Genomic DNA, 9,944 nt, shown 5'->3' with positions numbered 1-9,944 from the left:
CATAATTAAGACTTTTTAAAATGTTAATCTAGTTATGTATGATTATGAGCAATGTTTGAACACATTTTTTGAGTAGCATAATGTTCAGAAACATAATAATTAGGGTTATGAAGATCACTGTACCATAACAGTTTCAAAATGATTCTCGTGTCGAAAATCTACGCTAAAGAGCCAACTTCGCTCAAGCATCTGCATTAAGCGCAGCCTTCAAGTACAAAATTTGTTATCACTGCAGTACATTATTTATTGGAACAATTTCTGCAATTTGGGAAGTGGTGGGAGCATCTGGCGCAGTTAGCACTCTTACGCAGCCGGGCAGACAAGAGATGACGAATGTGGCCAGTCACACCTCCCAGATTTCTTCTACTGGATAGTAAGACTACTGGGGCAGAGCGGGGCAACAGACAGAGCCACACGATCGCGTCCTCTACATTTCGAGGATGTTGCGTGTATAACGTTCCTGCTTACGTCAGCCCTCCAGTGGATGAGTAATCACATGTACACTGAACTGTCTCAGGGCTAATTTTAGCAAGCGATGTCCTCTCCCAGTGTGTGGCATATGTTTAACAGTTAATAGACTTTTTGTAGAGGGTTAAGCAAGCTTGTTAGTACACGCGGTCGTAACACGAAAAAAAAACTGAACAAATTACGACTCTTTTGTACGTCCACATATCCCTTTCCATCTAGCCCCGCCAGCAGCTCAACCTCATATATATTCTGTCGGCACATGAATGAGTGGTGGTAGATCCCACGCATTACGTATCAGTGAATCTGGGGCTTCCCGTGCAAGAGTCAGTACGAAATAGAGGCCTGGGTAAACGTCAGGGGAGAGGAAGGGAGAGGGGGGGGGGGGGGGGGGAGAGAGAGAGAGCTGCCGTGTGATAAGCCGGTAACTGGATTGGTTATGAGGTAGCAACTGCAAGGTTTTTCCGAGCAAATAATTTTTTGAGTCATCAACGTTCTGACTGGTTTGATGCGGTCCGACACCAGTTCCTCTCCTGTGCTAATCTTTCCATCTCGGAATATCAGTTATAATGGATGTCCTCAATTATAAGCTGAATGTATTGCAATCAATTGTTTTTGCCATCAACAGCTCCCTCTAGTACCATAGAAACCATTGCCTGATATTTTAACAGATGTCCTGTCATTCTGTCCCCTCTTCTTGTCAGTTTTTCATTTATCCCTTTTCTTGCAGAATCTGCAAAGAACCTCCTCATTCCTTACCTTGTCAGTCCACCTAATTTTCAACAATTGTCTATAGCACCACATTTCAAATGCTTCGACTCTCTTCCATTCCGGTTTTCCCACAGTCCATGTTTCACTACCACACAATACTGTGCTCCAAATGTCCATTCTCAGAAATTTCTTGCTCAAATTAAGGCCTTGGCCAGGAATTCCCTCTTTGCCTCAATAGTTTCCTTTTTATGTCCTCTTTGTTCCGTCCGTCAAGGGTTATTTTACTGCCTAGGTAGCAGAGTTCCTTAACTTCGTCTACGTTGTGATCCCCAATTGTTCTCATTTCTGCTGTCCTATTACCCATTAGTATCCTCATATACTTTAAATATCTCTTCATCGTCTGCTTGCGACGTCGGCATCTATACCTGAACTATTGTTGTCGATGCTGGTTTGCCGTCGATTCTTGTAAGAATAGCCCTGTCACTGAACTGTTCACATTAACTCTCTGTCCTGTCTTCCTGTTCATAAGGAATCCTACTCCCATTATACCATTTTCTGCTGCTGTTGCCATTACCCTACATTCTTCTGACCAGAAATCATTGCCTTCTTTCCTTTTCAATTCACTGACCCCCAATATATCTAGACTGAGCTTTTGTATTCCCTTTTCAGATTTTCTAGCCTCCCTACCACTTTCAAACTTCTGACATCCCACGCCGTGATTTGTAGACGTTATCCATTCGCTGGTTATTCAGTATTTCCTCATAGTCACCTACATCTTGACAGAAGATCCGAATGTGGGATTAATCCGGAATCTTTTGCCAATGGAGAGAATCTCATGTCACTTTGTCAGTTACAGGCGACATTTCCAGTGGATATGCATTATATGTTTTTAATGCTGTGATTTCCATTGCCTTTGCATCCTCATACCGTTGAAAATTGCTTATTCTTCCACCTTTTAGGGGCAGTTTCGCATCCCAAGGACAAGAGAGTGTCCTGACACAGTTTCCGCTCCTCCGCCGTCTTTGACAAGGCTGTTGGTAGAACGAGGGCGACTTCTTATGGTGGAAGTCTTTGGTCGGCTTTGCAGATGACTTTTATTTAGAATTCAAGCGGTGGAGAGGTTATTCGAATCCGGGACTGAGCGCAACCGTTCTCATAATAGACATAGGTAAATATTAGTAAACATGTCGTTAGTCATCCGATTGTCGTCTCAGCGACTAACTGCATTGTATGATACACAGAACTCGTGCTGAAGACTATAGGTTATCCCTTTACATACTGTCAAAGATAAAGTTCAATAGTAAACAATTGTGGCTGCAATCTTCAGTGGCTTCTCCAAATCATTCTAGGCTCATGCCGAATTGGTCCCTGAAAATACGCCGCAGTCGATGTCATATGTCAACTTTTTCCAGATGAGCTACAGCTCTGTCGTTAATAACTTCCATGTCGACAGAAAATTAAACTCAAACCTTCCTTTCTCTTCGCAGATCCACGAGAACGAGGAAGGACTATTTAATCCCACAATGTTAAGTAATAGTCCGGTTCAAATAAATGTTGAGTAACGCGGTATGCAGCAAGTAGTGGAAATTAATTATCCACAGAGCACTCTCACAAAAATATTTCTTTCCGTGTGTGACTAGTGGAGGGTTTGAAGCAGTTTCAACAGAGATGCACACTATCGGTTACTCAGGAGAACGGCGATATTCGCTGCGTAATGATGTACACAACCAGCTTAAACATCTGAAAGGTTAAATAGTTCTCCTCTGGTCAAAGTCCCAAGCCTCCGCCCTTGCAGACTTCGCACAGTAAACACTTCTCACTAATGGACTGTTATTCTGTGCGTTGCATTCCATGGGATCGTAGTGCAGCGTTTCCGAAGGGATTTCGCCTGTTCATGCACAACAGAATATTTTAAAGCACCTATACCTCAAACATAGCTGTATGCTTCGGCAAAGTCATTAGAGTATTTAATACTCACTCTAGAACAAGCTGTATGAACAACAATACATATGTTGCAATGAGACCTACGATGCTACTATTGCATGTTGGAACCAGTTTTGGCCCGACTCGCTACATTCACTGGTGTTTATTTCATGCCAAAGGAGGACATGAAACAGAATAATCCCTTCAGAATCACTAAAAATGGTCGTCATGACTTTACCCGCTGAGGGTGTGGCTTTGTACTTCTTCTTCTTCTTCAAGAGTTGATGTGGCACCACTTCATGGACTAGCATTTCGTTTCCGGTTCGAAGTGATGACCCCGTCTTCCATCGCGCGTGATGATGTTCGACAAAATGTTGTCAGGATAAGTCTCGTAATGCTCAAGCAACTCCGCACAGATGGTCCTACGTTGCTCTTCATCTTTCCGACTTTACAAAATTTTCGTACATGTACACATGTCATCGCCATGTCTGAGCCTTTTCATGAAGTTTCCATCTTTAATATAAATCCCAATAAACTCTGTTCTTGTACATAATTTATATAAAAACTAGGTCATTGAAAAAAGGTGTTTGGAAGTATGTATATGAGTTAATGTTGGTTATCATAAACTGGTACATATGGCTCTCTCTTCGGATCCATTTCGAAAAAATGTGTGAGGTCTTGCCCACTCATCGCTAATAGGGTGCCTACGGGATGCAGCGTTCTCGTAATGCTATACAACAATTCAAAGAAATAACATTAGTAGTTTTATTCCCAGAACGCAAAAGACAATACTTAACTTCGGAAATTTACAAACAGGCGTCACAAACGAGGAGGCGACAAGTAATATAGCTCAGAGTCCTTGGTATGTGAACTGTTCAGGCAAGTTGATACACGTCACTGATAACTGATGCCGCGATCCGGTGCCGATGTGAGCAACCGAGGCTGGCAGGAACGGTGTTTATATTCACTTCTTCCAGGTGTCGCCCTTGGCGCGTGGCGGTCCAATTCTGTGTACCATTGGCCGCCGTTTCCTCGCTGCCTCTTCTGCTCTTGCGTCCCGTATCTTCGGTCCGGTGCTTGTGGTTACGCTAGAAAAAAATGTTGCACTAAGGTTATGACGGAGGATTCATTCTCCAGCTCAGAAACAATGTGCAGGATGATCATGAAACAGAGGTTGCCAAATATAACATTAAAATCGAACATCTTACCTCAGTGCGTTAGATTAGCCTAATGTGTGCCAGTAAAATGTGACAATGAAAAACAACCTGACAACTGTAACCAGTCAAAAACGCTATGTCGAAGTATTATAAGCAGTTGCACTACAGGCCTCACCACAGACTCCAAATCTAACAACACTTTTGAACAAAGATTATGAAGATGATCTTTAGTCGTAGATACGTGGCGAATAATGCACATGTATATCTACTTGAGTGGACAAAAGATTTATTTTTTAATGTGTTGCAATGAATTTGAAATTTAGTAGATGCGAAACTAAAGGGTCCTGCAGATTACAGATGACAATGATAACACACAATGTGTATTTATAACAGTAGACGTGAAGCATACATTTATCTGTACAAATTTTTGGGTAACAATTTTGACTACACAAGATGGAGATAAACAACTTGATTACAAGGTCAGAGCAAAACTGTCCAGGTAACCACAGGCCATAAATGCACCGTGGTGTAGCATAAGGTCCACACAGCGACGAGCACGCCGAATGTATGCATCTAAACTATCCCAGCTGATACATTTTGCGCTAAGGAGCACAGTTATTAATTACGTTAACTGAAGATAACTATTTCACTTGAATAGCCAAACGCAGTCAAACTTCAAATTATTGCATGTGCTGTAAGTAGGTTGTTTATGTTTTCTTATTGGTAACGCCGCTTAGCGCTCGGTATGAAAAATCACTGGCTGTGCTGTGCGCAGTCTGTGTTTAGTTTACATTGTTGTCTGCCATTGTAGTGTCGGGCAGCGGCAGCTGGATGCTAACAGCGCGTAGCGTTGCACAGTTGGGGGTGATCCGCCAGCAGTGGTGGACGTGGGGAGAGAGATGGCGGAGTTTTGAAATTTGTAAGAATCGGTGTCATGAACTGCTATATATATTATGACTAGTGAGGTAAACACATTGTTTGTTCTCTATTAAAATCTTTCATTTGCTAACTATGCCTATCAGTAGTTAGTGCCTTCAGTAGTTTGAATCTTTTATTTAGCTGGCAGTAGTGGCGCTCGCTGTATTGCAGTAGCTTGAGTAACGAAGATTTTTGTGAGGTAAGTGATTTGTGAAACGTATAGGTTATTGTTAGTCAGGGCCATTCTTTCGTAGGGATTTTTGAAAGTCAGATTGCGTTGCGCTAAAAAATATTGTGTTTCAGTTTAAGCACAGTCTTGTAATAATTTTTCTAAGGGGACGTTTCATATGGCGACCCTGCCAGGATACCTCACTGGAATCTTCTGATTTTTTTCTTGTAATTTGTGTAGTTAGTGTAGCCTTTATTTATCGCTAGCGCGTAATCATAGAGAGAATTTCCTTTGTAGTTGCAGTCTTTCATTGTTGTACAGTAAAACATGTGTGGCATGCATGAAGATTTACACCAAGTATTTCGCAGCTGCGCTTTTAATTAACTAGATATTATTTTCAGTGCTATGTTAATGTGTTCTCTTATTTTTGTTCTTCAAATTGTGTTTTTCTGTGTTGTTGTATGAAAAATTGTGACAATAATGGCGTGTGAAAATCGTAACACTAGGCTCCAAAGTAAACTGAGAAATGACAGTGAAGACGAAAGCAGTGTGTTAACGTCACCATGTAATGAATTCACTAATGTTCAAAGTAGTAATTTGGTAATAGAGCATAGGGAAATGGAGCGAGTTGCAAATAATGGTGTAGGCAGTGAAACAATTAGTGAACAGGGAAGCATTATCGATCGATCGGTCGGCAACAGCTCGCCTCAGGATTCCGAAATGACAGGATACAATCTTCCAAATACTGTAGATTCAGATTTTGCGTCCTCACCGTTTTCTCAAATAAATCAAGACACATTTTCTGCTTTTCAAAATGCGAATATTTCCGGTTCAAATGCACTGCCGAAAACCACTGAGGAACATGTTTCAGACACCAGTGCACTGTTATTACAGTTAATGCAACAAATGGGACAAAGGCTACAAAAGTTAGACACATCGCTTGAACAAAATCAGAAACAAATGGGACAAAATCTTCAAAAGTTAGACACAATGGAACAAAATCAGAGACAAACACAACAAAAGCTTCAAAATTTAGACACAATGGAACAAAATCTTCAAAAGTTAGACACAACGCTTGAACAAAATCAGAAACAAATGGGACAGAATCTTCAAAAGTTAGACACAATGGAACAAAATCAGAGACAAACACAGCAAAAGCTTCAAACGTTAGACACAATGGAACAAAAGCTTCCAAAGTTAGACACCACACTTGAACAAACACGTGAAGATTTAACTTATGAGTTACATAACATCGAATAAAAATGTCAAAAAGTCTGTAATGACATAAAAACACAAATTTGTGAGCATTTCCAACCTATTTTTTCGCGGCATGAAAATGCATTACAGAATCACGAAGCAGCCATAAAAGAACTGCAAACTATTGTTCATGAAAATCATGAGACCTTGCAAGCTAAAATTGACTCAGTTGCATCTACCGATTCGGTTACGCAACTTGCAAAAACTCAAGCGAACTTAAAGGACACAGTAGATACTCTGAAAATTGGTTCAGAAAGACACACAGAGGAAATAATTTCACTGTCGGATAAAGTAGCCGAACTTTCAGATCAGTTCACTAACTTATCTACGAAGGTAGATGATGATCTGAATGACACAAAACCTGTAGCCTTCACTGACACTGAAGAGTATGAACAAATTAGGAAATTCAAACAGAATCAAAATCAAATCAACACACAGTACAAAAGAGAAATGCGGGAAGTACAAGATCAGTTGGCTCAAGTAATACAAGAAGTGCATATTTCAGAGGACACTCGCGCCCCAGTATGGGAAGAGGGACATAGCAATACAGAACAACCACAAAATAATAACACAGGGCATTTCGGAAATCATGAAAGTAATTGGCAAGGTGCACCGAATTTTGAGATGGAACCGCCGATACGACGTAACAATGACCGATATGCTACCCGCCGACACGATGATTTTGACTATAAGCTGTTCATTACTGCACGTAAATTCAAAACATTTAAGAATTCTGGCAACGACATTCATCCACAAGCGTGGCTCCATCAATTCTCTCATTGTTTTCCTCCCAACTGGTCATTAGAACACAGATTAGAATTTATGTGTGGCTACTTAGAGAATGAACCATCTGTAAGAATGCGATCGGTCATTCACGATTGCCACAGTGAAGGAGAATTTTACCATACCTTCCTCTCAGCATATTGGTCCCAAGCCACACAAGACCGAGTAAAACATAGCATCATAATGATGAAACATTTCGAACAATCTGAATTTTCCAGTCTTGTCAAATATTTTGAAGACATGTTACATAAGAATCAGTATCTTTCAAACCCATACAGCCCCTCAGAACTCATCCGCATTTGCTTAATCAAATTACCTGAACATTTACGACAGATTATTTTAGCAGGACGATGCAAAGACGACATTGAAGCTTTTCAGGGACTGTTACAAGAACTGGAAATTGACACTGACAATCGCGGAACGCGAAAACAGGAACAGAACAATTACAGGTCACACCTATCACAATTCCACGATGACAGAAATAATACACGACAAGGCTATTCGTACAACGTAAATCGTGACCAAAACGGACACCACCCGTATGACAACCGTTGGCAGAGTAGTAATTATTACAGGGAAAGATCACCTCTCCGCGGTAATGACTATCACAGAGACAATCAGAGAAACAGACAATATGGAAACCAAAATAATTATTATCAAGGGAGACGGAATAACTTAAGACGCAACGGTCCAGCGCGCAGTTACGATTCAGGGAGAAATTCTCCACCACTTAACCGACAGGAAAGAAACTACAGGAACTACCGACATGACGACAGACGATATAATCATAACGACAGACCGGAATTTCATCAGAACTGGCGGGATTCAAACAGAGCTGGGCCTTCTCGGCAAGGTGAATTTGTAGAAGTTAGGTCTCCTAATCCCAATAACGGCGCGCGCCAACAAAGAGACAGACAATGACTCGCACCGCAGGCAGCCGCGTTCTCCGGCTGGCGCAGAGAAGAATAACATAGACGCTAACCTTGAGAAAAATTCCAGTATTCTTTACCGTCGTATACCGCATGATAATTGCGTTGAAGTTGAAACTCTGCGTACTAGGAAGAGTAAAGGTTTACACCACATTTCACATGTAAAACCGTTTATTGAAAGATAATCTGCTTTTTAACTTTGTCTTTGCCATAAAACATTTCACTTCACATTTCTAGTATGCTTTGTCACACTGAGAAACTGTTAACATGCAACATTGTTTTGAAGTTAACTATACAGTCTAAAATCTAGGGAATATTTTTAAACAGAAATTACGAATGCATTGTTATAGTAAACAGACGACACAGTGTTATTGTGTGTGTACATTCTTGCTTGGTAGTGGCACGATTACGTAACGACCATAAGGCTCACATACTTAGAACATATAAGAGTACTGCTAATGAGATTTTACTGCAACATTTTGATTTACTTGAAAATACATTATGGATTTAAAGTGCTTTCTGAGAGATACCGGATGACACAGAGGTTAGTTTATTTGACATCTACACGATTATATCACGGCGCTACTAATATGTGACACAATTTACAATGTTGCTTTTGCGGTGTTTCTGTTTTATATCTGCACAGTTTTTCTGTATTATTCTGGAAAGTAAAACATGTTTTAGTAGTAATTTTTGTGGTATAGCTACAATGAGACAGCCTTTATCGTAGCACAACAATACGTTACATTATAGTACTTTCTTGATCGCGGTAAGGTACGTAATAACTACGATATCTATACGGAAAGCATTTCACTTTCGTTTATGATGAGGTAAGTACATTGACTTCAGCAGAACTTTGCTTACAGGGGACGATAACTACGACAGTTCCACAGAATTATCTTACAGCAAAACGCACATTTAGCATTACAGGGCAAGCATTTGAGTGATTAATTTGGTACTTAAACCATTTATTTGTCAAGATTGTTGAATTAAAAAGAAAGTTTTTCGTGATACATTTCATTGCATTGCTGTAATCTGTAACACCTGAGGTATAATTACATTAATCCTCAGGGGGGTACACGCCTACATTGTGTACCATGTGTTTGGCAAGCACAAGGAGCCCTAGCTAATATGGTATTTGCTTATACAACTTTACACATCGGTACCACATTTCTCTAACACATAAATTACACAGCTATCTGATCATTTAACTGAGAGACAAACATTTACTTTACTACATCAGTGACAGATGTTTACGTAATTACACCATTGGATAACTTCACATTTACGAAGTTGTATTTTGTCTGTACTTTGTGAACTATTCATATTTTTTCAGAACCATTGTGATACTATGAGAGCTTTGAATGATGTATTTGGTATGAGATCATGATTTTTAAGGTACGTTTGAGGTAGATGACACTTTTGACATGAGCACAGATTTTTTTTTAGGTTTTGAAATAGGAAGCCACGACGATTTTGAGATTTAGCTCAGTTTTTATGATGTTATTATGACGATGACAATGTGTATTATGCTGTTGTGGTATGTTTATGACCAATAAGCTGATGGTATAAGAGTTATTTGATTATGCTACGTATCTGTTATGATGAAATATTGAAGATGTGTCTACGAAT

At 40.1% G+C, this 9,944-nt stretch overlaps 1 long non-coding RNA gene across 1 annotated transcript in view; it reads right to left on the bottom strand.

The window, feature by feature from the left end:
* Positions 1-3,850: 3,850 nt before the first annotated feature.
* Positions 3,851-9,944, bottom strand: part of LOC126273049 (uncharacterized) — a 53,851-nt gene continuing 47,757 nt past the window's right edge. The window contains exon 2 of the long non-coding RNA XR_007549297.1: positions 3,851-4,187. This is a non-coding gene — a long non-coding RNA (uncharacterized LOC126273049). The remainder of the gene's footprint in view (positions 4,188-9,944) is intronic.

Source organism: Schistocerca gregaria, chromosome 5 (genome assembly GCF_023897955.1).
Source record: "Schistocerca gregaria isolate iqSchGreg1 chromosome 5, iqSchGreg1.2, whole genome shotgun sequence".
Classification (NCBI taxonomy): domain Eukaryota; kingdom Metazoa; phylum Arthropoda; class Insecta; order Orthoptera; family Acrididae; genus Schistocerca; species Schistocerca gregaria.
Note: the sequence above shows the minus strand (reverse complement) of the source record. Positions and strands in the feature narration are given on the sequence as shown.